Source organism: Crocuta crocuta, unplaced genomic scaffold (assembly GCF_008692635.1).
Source record: "Crocuta crocuta isolate KB4526 unplaced genomic scaffold, BGI_CrCroc_1.0 scaffold115, whole genome shotgun sequence".
Classification (NCBI taxonomy): Eukaryota; Metazoa; Chordata; class Mammalia; order Carnivora; family Hyaenidae; genus Crocuta; species Crocuta crocuta.
Genome location: NW_027530575.1, coordinates 4,370,744 through 4,385,408, shown reverse-complemented (window position 1 = coordinate 4,385,408; position 14,665 = coordinate 4,370,744).

Below are 14,665 nucleotides of genomic sequence, written 5' to 3'. Positions count from 1 at the left end.
GTTTTCCTAACATAGCTACAAAGATTGGCATAAATTGAAAAAAAAAAAAAAACCCTTTTTTTTTCCAAATAAATGTGAGGAAGTGATAAGTACACTGTATATAATTGCTGAATAATATTTTTCCCTTTACATAGTTTACTCCCAGGAGGCCCACAGTTCAAGTAATCAGGTGTAAAATGATATAATGTCAGACATATTAAGAAGTGAAATCTATGAATGGACACTTGGAAAATCACTTCTCCTTTAATGTGATAGATTCCAAGAGGTAGTACAGCCCAATTACCTGAAGGACAACTTTCTTTCCAACCTTCCATTGTACCAAGAATGATAGTTCATGTTTTAGGACATTCCATATTATTTTTTTGTACAAAAATATAGTCTGATCAAATGATTTTTGCCACAACTTTGATGATGAGATCACATAGCAAGCAGGATTGTTTTTCTGTCCTAAGAGTCACTTAGAGGGAAATTAAAAATAAAATGTTTTACCAATATGGTACTTGGCTTTTCATCTTATGCTCTATCTCAGAACAATAAATAACAAGTATGGAATTTCTGTAGCTAGATCTTATGTTGTCAAGATCAACTTATGAAAAAGAATATACTGTAAATTGCAGAGTCAGTACCATGGCTATTATAAAGTATTTGAAAAGATAATGTGCATTCATCCCTCTCCAGAGGACTATGAAATTATCAGCTTTCTTAATGTAAGCACTTTTTCTGTAGCAAGTTTTAACTTAGAAGTATCCCACTTAACCATGCCTCTTTAATATGCTACGAGGCAACATCTAGAAATTTGACTTTGAGTTCGATTCTCCCTGCGCTCGAAATTCTGCAATTCTCTTTATAAAAGCAGATCTTGTTTTGCCCAATGCCGGTGCTTTCCCAGGAGTCTAGTTCCCTACCTTCATTTTAATGATTATTGGGCATAATTGTTCAGGTTTCACTGATTAGCGTCTGTCACCTTGACAGCCGTTTTAACCTTATTCTGATAAAGGGCAAACACTGTCTCATCATCTTTGGGTTATTACACTTGGTTCATACTCAGTGATTATTGACTCTGTACCTCCAACTCAGATTTAAATAAAAGGCCACTTATACCATATTAGACAACCCATGCTTTAATTTTATGAAGGTCATACTTATGTCAGGAGCTGTTAAGCCATCAACCTAGACTCCAAACATCTGCTCAGGGTTAGCCTTAAATAGATCCCCAGAAATCCACAGTAGAAATACAATGAAGTTACATATGGGGAAAAAAAGAATGTACTTACTGTTGTACCAAACAATACTGAAGATAAAGTGATTTAAAAATTATATTTGGAGGATTGTTCTTGTCACTACAATGTAGGGTACATTTACAATTTGGTAAATATTTGTTGATCATCTATTGAACAATAAAACACGGTATTTAGAAATCCAAGCCAAAGATAATGAATAATTTTGTTCTTCTTTCTTCACCACCTAAGGAGTTTTATGTAACAAAAACAAAAATAAAACAGTGTAATAAGAATACTTGTCAACACATTTTTACAAATGCATAATGCTGAACACCCTCTTTTACCCAGTACCTTAGAGAAAACACTATGCAATGTTTTTTCACATGATAATATACTTCTGTAATACTGCCAAACACAGTAAGGAGTCAGTCAAATAATATCTTCTTCTTCAAAACTTGGCAGGGTATCGTGCTCTGTTCTTAAAGATAACTGCTATTGAGACATCTGCCTTTGTCATTTACAGACCAGCAGACTACTGCAAATTGCTTCTTATGTGGAAAATAACTACTAGAGGAGGGGGAAAACAGACCTCTTGTTCTGAGGCCTGAGTTAGCACTGAATCACTGTTTCTCATTTTCGCAAAGTAATCCATTACAGTTTGTACTCGTTGCATTAGTTGTCATAACGAAATTGAGCCATGGGCATTTTTTTTTCCCTTCTACAAGAAAGACCACTGAAGATCATAGAACCTCAAAAATGTATCAAAATGGTAAGAATTGAGGCCAAAATTTATCAGGTCTGTCTGGTCACAAATAATGTAAAATTGATGGAACAATTGAATTTTAAAAATTAAGTCTCCAACAAATTCTCCTTCTTAAGAAAATAAGCATATTATTGTCCAGACCTGTTAAAAAGAAATGGTATCAACTCTTAGAAGTGTTCCAAGATACAGACTTCTGACTCAGACTATTATCAGAACTTTTATTTTTTAATTAATTATTTAAGAGATTTATCTTACTTTTTTTAATGTTTATTTTTGAGACAGAAACAGACAGTTGGTGAGTAGGGGAGGGACAGAGAGAGAAGACAAAGAATCCGAAGCAGGCTCTAGGCTCTGAGCTATCAGCACAGAGCCCGACGCAGTGCCCGAACTCACAAACTATGAGATAGTGACCTGAGCCAAAGTCAGACAGGAAACCAACTGAGCCACTCAGGCGCCCCTATTTATCAGAACTTTTAAAAGACATGGAGTATTGAGGGTGTTATGTTATGCTGAGCGAAATAAGTCAGGCAGAGAAGGACAAATATCATATGTTTGCACGTATAGGAGGATTAGGAGGAACTTGACGGAGGAACAAGGGGGAGAAGAAGGGGGGAAATGGTGGGGGAAAGGGAGAGAGGCAAACCATGAGAGACTCTTGAATGCTGACAAAAACTGAGGACTGATGGATGTGGGGGGGAGGGGGGATGGGCATGGAGGAGGACACTTGTGGGGATGAGCACTGGGTGTTATGTGGAAACTAATTTGACAATAAACTATTTGTAAAAAAAAAATAAAAATAAATAAATAAAAAGACATGGAGTAATCCAAACATTTTGGCTGTTATGGGAAATGTTTGCTGGGATTTCTTGGTCCTAACAGTGCCAGAAATTTATATAATTATATAGTTATATATAGTTTTTATGGTCTTGTATATAAAAGATATAAACTTAAACTTAACATATAACTAATTCTAATAGTAGATGTGCAAAACAGAGGCTTGCTATTGCTCACTAAGATCAAGTATTTATGGATGTTAAATGATATAGTTGATGCCACATGATATGTAGGTGATACCACAAATCAATGGGAAAATTAAGGGCTGCATTCAGAAAAACTTATCTGAAAGGAGAAGTATAAATACCCTTATATTTAACAAAGATAAATAAATGATTTCATGATTACAGACCAAAATATGAAATGTCAAACTCTAAGACTCATACAAAGACATAATTTTAGTGCTGGAAAGAATTTCCTGATGTGAATTACACAGTCTATAATATGAAAATGATATAGATTTGACTGCATTTCAACTATAGAAGTCTATGGAATAAAACATACCAAATGAAGATAGGAGTCAGGGGGTGCCTGGTAGTTCAATCGATTAAGTGTCCATCTCGATTTCGGCTCATATCATGATCTCACAATCTGTGGGATCCAGCCCCACATTGGACTTTGGATTTACAGTGTGGAACCTACTTGGGATTCTCTCTCTCCCTCTCTCTCTGACCCTCCCCTGCTCACTTGCTCTCTCTCTCTGTCTCTCTCTCTCTCTCTGTGTCTCTCAAAATAAATAAACCTTAAAGTAAAACATAGGAGTCAGGTGACAGGTTGGCAGGTGTTCTGTATAACCTTGAAAACTCACAAGGAATTAATATCCTTTGGCTTACTTTGAAAATATGCTTAGAATTGCAGCAGTTTTAACCATATTTACAGTTAACATAACATTCAAGTTGTCTTCATCTTGACCCTGGATGTTGCCATGGCTTTCTGACTGCTCTCTCTGCTTCTTCTTCTGCCCGCCTAATATCTGTTTTCAACACAGAACCAGATTATTATTTTTTTAATCAAGAACCAGAACATGCCATTCCTTTGCTTAGCAATTGCCTCTGGAGCCTCATCTCAGTAAAAGCTATGTTTCTCCTCTGACTAGATGCCTACTTTTTCCCTCTAGCTTTCATACTCTTTCTCAGCTGCTTGTATTATGTTAAGTCTTTGATTAGCTTCTCTTTGGAATCCTTCCTGCTGATATATTAAAAAATAAGAATCGTGGCTTTGTCAAATCATTATTTAAATGTCACCTGCTTGAAGAGTTTTATGCAAATCATTCTTCTTTCAATTTCTGTACCTTGTTCTAGTTTTCTTTTTCCTAGCGCCTATTCTCTCTCACTTCCTAACACACTATTTCATTCTTTCATTTATCATTTACATATGTCTCATTTTCTACTATACATTCCTGCTTCCAACAAGAACATAAGCTTCAGGTAAAGATCTGTTGTCTCTATTGTCCAATAATACATAATAAATGTCAAAAAACAGTGGTACAGGGGTGTCTGGATGGCTCAGTTGAGCACCTGTCTCTTGATTTCGGCTCACACCCTGATTCCAGAGTCATGGGATCAAGCCCTGTGCTGGGCTCTGCACTGAGCATGCAGCCTACTTAAGATTCATTCACTCTCTCTCTCTCTCTCTCTCTCTCTGCCCTTCTCCCCACCTTTACTGTCTCTGAAATAAAAATTAACTAATTAAAAATTTATTTTTAATTAATTAAATAGATTAAATAATTAAAATAATTAAATTAGATTAATTAATTAGAAATAAAACAATGACTAAAAAGTGACAAGTGCTCAGTAAAAATCCAGCAAGTATGAATCAATGCATGGATGGATAAAACTAATGAAATTACAGAGTAGTTCCGGAAATCAGCCAGGGGAAGACTAGAAATCCAATAGAAAAATGGGTATGCACATCAACTCGTTTTTCATAGAGAATATTCAAATGGTTGACAAATATAAGAGATGTTTATTCCACTCAAGTAATAGAAATTAAAACTGTTATGAGATAAATCTTTTCATGTAAGATATTGAGAAAATTAGAAATTTGGATAATACTCTGGTTTAATAATGTGAAGAGATGAGCCTTCCTCACGCACTATTAAGGAATATAAACTTGTATCACCCTTAAGGGATATACTCAGGCAGTTCTTTGTTAAGCTAGTTATGTTTATAACCCATGACTCAGTGGTCCCTTGGCTGATAGACATCCCAGAGATGTGTGTGTGCCTATTTGTCACAATAAAGTTGGAGGTATCAGGGGACTGGATGGGACTTAGTTATACATGACTAAGGGGAAGGATAAATAAAAATGTAGGTACACACAAAGGAATCCAATGAATTAGTTAGAAATGAGGAATTTTATATGCATCAAGCAAATGAGAGAGATTATAGAAATCCTTAAAAAACATGAACATAATTGATGTACTATTTTTGTGCATGCAGATCACAAACACACTGCTTATTTTACAAGGACATACATCTATTCAAGAGTATAGAGCAGCCTCATGTCATGGTTGTCTGTTAGAGAAAGGGGAATATGCGTTATGACCAAAACCCACTGTAAAAGCATTTCCACAAGGACAAGAACAAGATCTGGCTCCTGGGCTTCATTCCAATGGTATTAGCAGCTTCTGTTGTTTCTGCAAACACTCTTCTTTAAGCTTTGGAGTCCTTCTAACACCTTTGCAACCAAATGCCTGTATTAAATTCTTTGTGTGAAATATCTAGAATAGTTTTCATTTCCTGACTGTATGCTAACTGCACTTGCTAACTGGTGCAGTACCTGGTGATATTAATCTACAATGACTGAACACTATGCGACTCCTTCTCTAAAGCTGAGAGAAAAGAGAAAAACAGAAGTGATAGGTACAGCAGGTATAACTCCTAAATATTAAAAAAGTTGAGTCAAAAATACATTTATAAGCTAGAATCTATTTAAATATCTCTTCACTTTAAATTTGGGTTTTCCAGTAACTTATTATATATCTGTGTGTGTGTACGTGTGTGTGTGTACACACACAGAGAGATAGATGTATATTTATCTATATCTATACATATATCAATCTGTATCTATAGACCTACATCTGTATATAGAAAGAAGACCAGAAAATAATCACGGGTATTATACCAACAGGGCAGGTTGCCTCCAAGAAATGGGGCAGAGTTTGGGGTTAAAAAAAAAAGTCCTTTTTCATGAGGGAAATTCCTGGGAAGAGGTTCAGCTGTCAAGCCTTAGCAGTCAGGATCTCTGACAGCTGGAGACTAAGTGCCTTCCTTGGTCCTGAGGGGGGATACCAGCAGCATGCAACAGTGGCCACGAAGGTGCCAGTTTTTGGTAACTGCTCATTACACCAACCTGTATTCCCTCCTTTACCCTCCATGCTGACACTGAGAATGGGCATGCAGTTGAATAGAAGCTGCAAGAGAAATGCCTTATCTTCCTTTCTCTCTTCCTCCCTTCCTTTTCTCTCTTCATAATTTCTCTTCTAAACAACAATGAAGGTGGCAAGTGTGTTTATTATTGATACCAGCTAAAATACTTCCTTTTCCACTTAAAAAGATCAAACCAATACTTTACTCTAAAATTCTTTTGTTTTTGTATTCATTCAGTGCAACTTTGTTGTATAATTACTGTGTGTTCAGTAGTTAAAAATAAACTTTAATTTTACTTTTATTTTTGAAGGGATTTTATTCAGCTAACTATTTCCCCAGGTTTCTTCATATAAACCTATATCTTGATATCAGGATAAAATAAACACAATATGATGACAGCCTAATGACAGAATTCCATGAGCTGCCAAGAGGAAATGAAATGTTAGCTACAATGTATCCACATTTTTTTCCTTCACATCTAGTTTGTCTTGTAAAGCAAAGAGGAGCTATATTTCAGAAAGCAATTTGTAGACTGGGAAGTTAAAACATTTCCGTCTTTTTCCAATAAACATGAATTATGATCTTATTCAGTGAAAATCTTAAACTCATTAAAAAAGTAAACTCTTCTTATTAGAAAATCATAAAATGAACATTCAAACTTCAGTTAACACTGATATTGACAGCCAACTCCATATATTAAAGTATCTGGGATGCATATTATCCCAGATGTGTGTGTGTGTGCACACGCGCACCTTCTGGTATATCAACTTCTGGTATCTGGTTTTTTTATGTAATAGTATAAAGAATTAATGTTTTGATATGATGTAATCCTATGTTCCATTCTAGCTAGGTGTTATTGAGTAAATTAATCATCTCAATTCTCAGCTTTCTCTTCTGTAAAATGTGGATTATGCCTATTAGCAGTGGAAAGAATTAGATTTGTTAAGACAGATTAATTTGATTTTTAAATCTAAAAAGTAGAATTTAAATATCTGGAATAGTGATTTATGTAATCTTCATAGATACATGTAGAATGAATAAACAACCATTGTTCTAGGATTACGGTATCATCAATCTTTTGTATTTAATTAAGACTGCTAACCGTTGACATACCTACTTTGCAAAGCAGGAGCACATGTAGACAGGTCAGTGCCCACAACCTTGCCATCCTATGACTGTGATTGTCCAGAGTGTTCTTTACCAATGATCAATTGCAAGGACAAATAGCTGAGCCGGTGAAATTAATTTCTCTTAAAATAAATTTTTCCTCTTAGATTCAAACAATTGGTTCCATGAATAGGGACACATACAAGTTCTGTCCAATATTGAAAATTCTCCCAGACCTAGCTACTTAGGCTTAAACTCGGTGGAACAATGCACAGCCACTAAAGTATCTGTTGAAAAAACAAAACAAAAACCCAAGTATGGATTCTCCTTGATTGAGTTTGGATCTGAGGGAGAGTATTGTCTGTCCTTCCTAAAGATCAGTGGCTTATTTGAGAGCTATGCTTATGATGTTATCACAGATCAGACATCAGTGGCTGGTCAGTTAAGGGACNATCAGTCCTCAGTTTTTGTCGGCATTCAAGAGTCTCTCATGGTTTGCCTGAGAGCCATTTTCTATCACATTTATGGCAGTCAGGGACTAATGAGTTTATTTAAAGGTGATCTGAGTAGCATACCAGAATCTACCATAGTCTCTTTTGTTTAATATTTTATTTTTAAGTAATCTCCACATTCAACATGGGGCTCAAACTCACAACCCTGAGATCAGTAGCTGCACACTTCACTGACTGAGCCAGCCAGGCAACCAAAATCTACCATATTCTTTAAGACCAGTTTTTCTTGTTTTAAATGATTGAGAACTGGATGGGATAATTCATATTGAAGATTGAGTGATGTATTTAGTAGGATCTACAGGAAGCAGTAATTAGGGTTATAAAATCTGGAAGAATTTGGATTTGATTTTTGTAGGCAATACACTGCCATGGTTGAATCAGCACAACAGTAGAATGCCAGATGAGTTGAAGAACAGAAGATTGGAAGTAGAGTAGTCAGCTACTCTACCAGTAATTTTGGTATTCATGAATATGGGCATGGACTTGATAATGAGAATAATCAAAACAGACAAATGCATATATGAGAAATTTTAACAAAAATAAAAGACAACAAGTAAGCATAGCAGAAAGAGTAAAAAATAGGTTTTGTAATGTCAATAGGAAGTCTTTAAAAATATTAGTACCCAAAGAATACAAAAATACAGATTTGAAGGGGTACATGTACCCCCAATGCTTATAGTAGGATTATCAACAATAGCCAAACTATGGTAAGAGCCCATGGTCCATCAACTGTCCATCAGCTGATGAATGGATAAAGAAAGGTGGTCTGCATGTACACATACACACAAGAATATTACTCAGCCATTAAAAAGAATGAATTGTTGCCATTTGCAATGATGTGGATAGAGCTAGAGTGTATTATGCTAAGTGAAATAAGTTAGAGAAAGATAAATACCATAAATTTCACTCATATGTGGAATTTAAGAAATGAACCAGATGAACATAAGTGGGGGGAGGGGAGAGAGGGAAACAAACCATGAGAGACTCTTAAAGAACAAACTGAGGGTAGATGGAGGGAGATGGGTAGGAGATAGGCCAAATGGGTGATGAGCATTAGGAGGACACTTGTTATGATAAGTCCTGGGTGTTATATGCAAGTTATGAATCATTGAATTCTACTCCTAAAACCAATATTGCACTGTATGTTAGCCAGACTTTAAATAAAAATTTGAAAATTAAAAAAAATCGGTACCATTGAAAGAACATTTGCATTTTTATAGGCTTTTACATTAGAAAATGAAGTTTTAGGGGCACCTAGGTGACTCAGTCAGTTAAATGTCTGACTTTGACTTTGGTTCAGGTCATGATCTCATGGTTCATGAGTTTGAGCTTCACATCAGTCTCTGTGCTGACAGCTTGGGGCATGGAGCCTGCTTCGGATTCTGTGTCATCCTCTCTCTCTCTCTCTCTGTTCCTCTCCCATTCTCTCTCTCTCTGTCTCTCTCAAAATTAAAGATTTAAAAAAAGAAAAGAAAATGAAGTTTTACTGTTGAAAATTGCATTATCAGAAGGATATGGAAAAGCTTAGATATTCTAAAAATTAAGAGATTTTTTAAATAGTATAATATAGATAGATTTCCACAGCAGCTATGTATCAGTGGTATTTTAGTTACTTGATTTTACAGTGCATTTAGAACAGACAAGAGCTAGACTGATAAATTTTAGAGGAAAAAACACTTGTAGATATATACTCACAGATGTGTGTTAGCTGTGTTGCCTTTAAAGAGCTACGATATACAAGTCTCAGTAACTAACCTGGAAAAGAAATACACCTACAGATCCATTGCTTCTTTACCTGTATTATATAAGACAGGCCTGCTAGACATTGAACAAGTAAATGATAACAGGCTATCAAAGCAGATGATACATTCGAATTTTCCCACAATCTTCAGCTGGGACATACGTTTTCTTACTTCCATGTAATAAACTATGAAAACAATCAGAAAGTGTCCACTTTGGAATATATTTATTTCACAGAGTAAATTTAAATTAGATTTTATATCAATAGCTAATCTGTTTTTCTTAAATAATGGCTTTACTGAAATGTGATTCACATGTAATATAAGTCACTCTTTGATCCATTCAATCTCTTGTTTTTTATTCATAGTTATATGATAATCACTACTATCTAAATTTAGCTTATCTTCTCACCCCTCAACCAAACTCCAGAGTTATTAGTAGTCATAACACCTTTCCCTTCCCTCTAAGCTCTTGCAACCGTTGACATACTTTCTATATATTAATTGCCTCATCTGGACCTTTAATACAAACCTTTCATACTTTTTACAGAACTTGTTAAATAGAAGGGGAACATTTAAACTCAAATGTATTTCATGTTAAGATGATTTATTTATTTACTTACTTACTTACCAACTATATCATCCTGACTCAACTAGGGCAAAATGCCTTAATACAAATAAAAGATAAACTTGCAGGAAGCTCTCCTTTAACATTTACCTAGGTAGGAGTATAAATGGAGGCCAAATGACAATGTGTGTAAACACTTTAAGATTATAACTCAAGTTACAAAGATATCAATCAAGAGGGCTCTCGACATCCCTTTATCCCTCATCCATATCACCAGTTTCAGGCCCCAGTTCATTTCTCTTCTTTTCTCCCTTGAGGCTAATCCTGCATCGTGAGCAGCCTCATGAATATACATAGGGACTCCCTATCCTCAGGGAGGATATCCACTTGATCCAAACTAGCCCATTGTTCCTTTCTCAGAAACAATGAGGCTTTGGTTCTTCATATAGTTGAGGTGAGTTGGCACAGTCTACTCTTTGTATTATAGACCAGTGGGAAAATCCTGTACTTGCCCTAAACATGGGACAGAAGATAGGAAATTTGAAGTGCTAGGGGTTTGGAATGGTACAGATGGAGTTGTGTTGCTGTTGAGTAGGCACAACCCGCTGGCTCCTGTAAGCTTCTTTCCCCAGGGTGAGTGGCTAGAGAGAGGCCAAAGCAGGGTTCTCCACTTTCTGGATCTCAGAGAGTGCCACCTCTCGATTAGCTTCCAAGGCAATACAGGCAATAACCCACCTTAAATGGGTATTTGGGAAGAATCCCACCATTCTAAGGGCCCCTAAAATCAAGAGTCTCTGAACTTAATCCAAGCATAGGACTTCCTTAATTCAGGCACTGCATTCACAAGAGTTTTTCCATCATTAAAAAAACAAAATAGACTCATTATGGTCATGGTGGTGTTTTTCTCATGTTCTATTTCTTGAATGATGAAACACATATTATGAAATGTTGTTACCATGGTTAAGGAAGCTTAAGGCAGTTAAATAATGCATTCAGTCTACTGGCTATTAGTGAACGATTGGAATCTTATGGAGAACGAGTAAAACTTGTTTATTCTCCAATTCTTTTTACGGCTGGCAAAAAGAAAATATTAAAAAAACAAAAGAAAAAACCAAACTAAACCAGTGCAAACAAAAATTATATTCTCCTCAAGCAGAAGGTGAAAGCAGGCACACCTCACACATATGTCAACAGTGAGGCAGTTCAGATTTTTCTAGCCCTACAGCAGTCTTGAGACAATGATATATGAAAATGTATTGACTTGAAAGAGGAAATTAATTAAAAATGAGAAATTCATAAACGTGGAGGTTGAAGAATTCTCTGGGGTCACTTCCTTCCTGCAAAGTAGTTTCTTTAGGTTTTCTCTCTGAGTGATACTCCCTCTTTGCCAGCTTAGTATGACTGAAGTGAATGTCCCAGCCAGCTCTCTGGTTTGCCTTTTTTCCCCCACTACCTGTTCAGGTAATCAATCAGAGAAGAATGTGAATGCTGTTGCCTATGTCAATTAAACTGGGTCAAAAGTGTAACAGCAGTGGAAAAAGAGGAAAGAAAAAAAAAAGATCAGACAGTAAAGCAAAAGCCCAGGACACTGGAGCACCTTATGGTATGAGCAAACAATTCACTACACAATTTCTAGAGAGCATAAACTCACAAACTGTTAAATACTGTTTTCCTTTGGGTAAAATTTTAATTAAAAAAGCAGCATGGATGCAGATTTCAGATCGTCACTATTCAAATAGCTGAGAAAGCTCTTTGAATTTTAAAATCTCATATTATGTCATTTAAAAATTTTTTGTGTGTATTTAATTTGATCAACACTTGTAAGACTTCTATAGAACAAGGGAAATCCAAAATAAGGTTAGTCTTTGTACGATACTCTTGGGGAGCTGCTGAGGTTGGCCTGCTTAGTGTTGGTGAAACTGGTTGTTTCCTTAGAAGATTGTAAGTTTTCTCAAAATTATTATAAAATAGTCCAACCAAATGTCTTCTTTCCTTGTGAATCAGTTATTGAATAAAAAGAAATTAAATGACAAGGAATCAAATAATCTCAAGGAGGTATCAAGAGTAAACTATTACCAAGGAAAATAAAACAAAAACAACAAACAAAACAAACAGAAATGATGAATTGCTTTCTTTATTGTGAAGATTATATATGGTGGCATTATTTACAAAACTGGGAGTTAAAAAGTGGCTCATGTTGAATGATTGATAAGTTTCCAAGGAATTAAAAGGAAGAGAACACTTTAAATAGTTGGAATTGCACTAACATGGTTCTAATTTGTTTTACTTTCATATAGTTCTTTTGAAACACTGTAACTATATCTGGAAATAAACAACACAACTGTCCAATAAACATAGGCTTTATTTTTCAGTTTCAAGAAGTTTCACTATTATGCCCAGAGCAATATTTATCATTTCAAAAAATGTAGTATGTAAGCATTTAATTTAGTATATATATTATAGATCTTTCCTTGTTATTCCTTTGATATTGTTGCTAACAAAAGCATTTTCCATAATGGAAAGTGTAGGTAGTCAAAAATTTATTTATATGAATTATACACATACATAAACTAGGCATACAGATTTATGTTTTGTGTGACCCTTTTAACTCTCTGTACTTGCTGTTAAGTTGTATATTTTTCCATGGGAGCACGTAACTCATGAGAAAATGACTAACATTGAAAACTCAGTTAAGTCTCAAAAATAGGCATTAGTTCTCAGGCATGACTCTCCTTTTGGGAAATCAAAATTTTTATTGCTGGATAAATTAATGTTTCAAATGTATGAATACAGATGCTGTTTGCAAATTTGTCACAATCTGTCTTCCAGCAGAAGAATTTATACTGTATACAGTAATAGAAAACAGAAAACTGCATATTTCACTAAATTGCAGCTGTGTATGGAAGATTTATGTGATTATTTTTTGTCAGTGAAACATGTAGTGAAACACCCATGTATTTCACTGGAGTATTGTAAATGGGCCATGTATATTTATTTTTAAACTTATTCTACATTTATTTCACAAAATGTATAATGTACTTATCACATTAAAAAGAACAAGCATATTAAATCTGTTCAAAGTAACTTTGTTACTTCAAAAGCCAGTTTATATTTAAAATATTGAACAGGATTTTAACTTTCAATCTTAGACGAGTAACCCATATGATTTTCCATTCAAACATTTTCTTATCTTGAAAATGTGTCAACACCCAGCAAAATGAATTGTAAATATATTCAATATATCATGAACTTGATTACTATATTGGTAACAAAACCTGAGCATTGCAGGCCCAAAGACAAGTGTTATACTGAGAATTATCTAATTATCCACTGTATATGCATGTGAAACTCACAAAGTCCTTTCTGCACAAATTGGTTACATCTTGTGTTATTATTGTGTGGGAAAGCCTTAATATTATATAATATGTTTCATGGTGATGGGATAATAAAAAAAGTCTGTTTTCAGTTCATGTTCCAAACCAGAAGAGTACAACTGCCTCTTTCCAAAGAGGTTTAGAAATTAGCTCTCCTCCAGTCTCCCATGATATTGACCTAGGGATGAAATTGATGTCCCTGGAATACCCCTCAACAATGACATAATATCCAGATGTCATGGAGCATTCTACCTGGAGAGCCCATAACAAAATCATTTCCAGAGTTTAAAAAGTCAGAATTTCTACTTTAAATCAAATTGAAGTCAAGCTTTCAAAGAATTAATTATTAATTTGCAGTTTGAGAAGAAACTTTCTGGGAAAGCCAGAAGAATAAATTGGGTCATTAATATTTCTTGCTCCAATATCTAACAGAATAAATTAAAAATAAAAGTAAAGGGGAAAAAAAGGGACCACCATCATCCATGTGAGAAGCATTGCAATCTTGTGCCATAGCACTCCACAGCAACAGCAAAAAAAAAAAGAGAAGCTTCTTGTTTCAAGGGACAAAGCTCACCTCCCAAGCCAAACCCCATTCTTTACAACAGAGAGTAGAGAGTAAGCAAAATGCAAAAAGATCTCCTTAATAGCTCTAATTTGGAAAAAGGTGGAATCATCAATGTTCCATATCTTTTTTTTTTCTTTTGTCTGTAATGTTGGAGCAGAAGGGAAGGACCACACGGGAGAAGATATTGATAAAACAGGACATGGGCCAACCTAAGTTTGCTCTCACAGATGGAGGTGAAGGCTACAGAGTTTCACAATGAAGTAAAAAAAAAAAAAAAAATCATAATTCTAAGTCTCCTTGTCTGGAAATAAGATACCACACCAAAAGAAAGAACTCTGTGAGATATTTAATATATTAGAAAAGAAACAAGGACTTCAGGCTTCCAACAAAGACTCTATTCTGGATGCAGAGAAGTGGCATCAGTGGAGGAATTGATTTAAGGAACATACAAGAGAGACCAAAATGATTCTGCTAAATCTATCTTCTAGTTTAAGCACAAGAAAAATCCAGGATATGGCATGACAACTAAGCAAATCAAGCAAGAAAAAGACAAAGCAAAAGTAGTGAAGACAAGATAAAAATGGAAAAACAAAAAGATAAGAGCAAGGAAGA